This window comes from Onychostruthus taczanowskii, unplaced genomic scaffold (genome assembly GCF_017590055.1).
Source record: "Onychostruthus taczanowskii isolate IOZ18803 unplaced genomic scaffold, ASM1759005v1 scaffold473, whole genome shotgun sequence".
Taxonomy (NCBI): domain Eukaryota; kingdom Metazoa; phylum Chordata; class Aves; order Passeriformes; family Passeridae; genus Onychostruthus; species Onychostruthus taczanowskii.
Window position 1 is genome coordinate 12,804 of NW_024502270.1, and position 1,669 is coordinate 14,472.

A 1,669-nucleotide genomic window follows, 5' to 3' on the forward strand; every position below is an offset into this window, starting at 1 on the left:
GCTGCCCCAGCAGTGCCCATGGCCTGTCCCTGCTGCAGCCCCGGCACTGCCACCCCCAGGACTGTGCCCGGCCCCGAGAGCACTCAGGCCCTGCAGCAACACCAGGGCCACCAGGGCAGCGGGGCAGGGCCACGGCAGCAGCACTGGCAACACCAAGTGCTGCTGCTGCTGCTGGGCACAGCTGCTGGGCCAGCACTGATCTGCCCCAGCTCTGCACACAGACATTGCTGCTGCAGCTCCAGAGAGGGCAACAAAAGGGGATCTCTGCAGAAAACTCTGCTGGAAGATCCTTTAGTTTGTTTCAAGCCACTGAGAACGGAGCCCCTCACTAACACCGTATGTGGCCACAGGGAAGGTGGAGAGAAACAAAATGAGAAATGGCGCAAAAAATGGCATTTCTTTGTGGACAATATGAAGAAACTAAAATAAAGAAAAAGAACCTCCAAATTGAAACCAAGAAGAAGTATCCAAGATGACTTTTATTACAAGTGATCTGCAGAAATTGGTCAGCAGTTTAATATTGCTGAAACAATCCGGTCATCAGTGTCCACACTGCAGCCTTGATCTCCTGGTTCCTCAGGCTGTAGATGAGGGGAATAAGGGCTGGAGGCACCACTGAGGACAGAACTGACAGTACCAGATCCAGGGGTGGGGAGGACATGGAAGGGGGCTTCAACTGAGCAAATATGCCAGTGCTGACAAACAGGGAGACCACAGCCAGGTGAGGGAGGCAGGTGGAAAAGGCTTTTTGCTGTCCCTGCTCTGAGGGGATCCTCAGCATGGCCCTGAAGATCTGCACATAGGAGAAAACAATGAACACAAACCAACCAAATACCAAACAGGCACTAACTGTAATGAGCCCAACTTCCCTGCAGGTGTTGGAGTGTGATCTGTGGCACCTCACAGAAGAACTGGCTCAGGGCATTGCCATGGCACAGGGGCAGAAAAATGTATTGGCTGTGTGCATGAGAGCATTGAGAAAGGCACAGGCCCAGGCAGCTGCTGCCATGTGGGCACAAGCTCTGCTGCCCAGGAGGGTCCCATAGTGCAGGGCTTTGCAGATGGACACGTAGCGGTCGTAGCACATGATGGTCAGGAGATAAAATTCTGCTGAGAAGAACAGAAAGAAAAAGAGCTGAGCAGCACATGGCTTGTAGGATATGTTCCTGGTGTCGCAGAGGGAATTTTGCTTGGCTTTGGGGACAGTGGTGCAGATGGAGCCCAGGTGGCTGAGGGCCAGTTGAGCAGGAGGAAGAACATGGGCATGTGCAGGTGCTGGCCGCAGGCTTCAGCGCTGATGATGAGGCCGTTGCCCAGGGCTGGGCAGCCAGGGAGATGCCCAGCAAGAGGCAGAAGTGCAGGAGCTGCAGCTGCCGCGTGTCTGCCACTGCCAGCAGGAGGAAGTGGCTGATGGAGCTGCTGTTGGACATTTGTTGTGGCTGCACATGGGGACCTGCTCATGGATAAAGGACAGTGGAGAGTTAGAGGAGATACCTGTAAACCAAATCAAAGCCATTTGCCATACACCCTCCTCTGTAACTCACATAGACAGGCTTCTGTGTTCAAGAGTTCTGATGTATTATTTTTAAGCTCTCTCCACGTCTCTCATGCAGTTCTTGGACATCAGAAACTCTTGGCATTTCTGCTTCCCTCTGGTAGAACAGAGTGA

General features: G+C 53.3%; 1 pseudogene; it reads right to left on the minus strand.

Annotated features, from left to right (window-relative positions):
• Positions 1–514: 514 nt before the first annotated feature.
• LOC121341362 lies at positions 515–1,430 on the minus strand (annotated as a pseudogene).
• Positions 1,431–1,669: the final 239 nt, after the last annotated feature.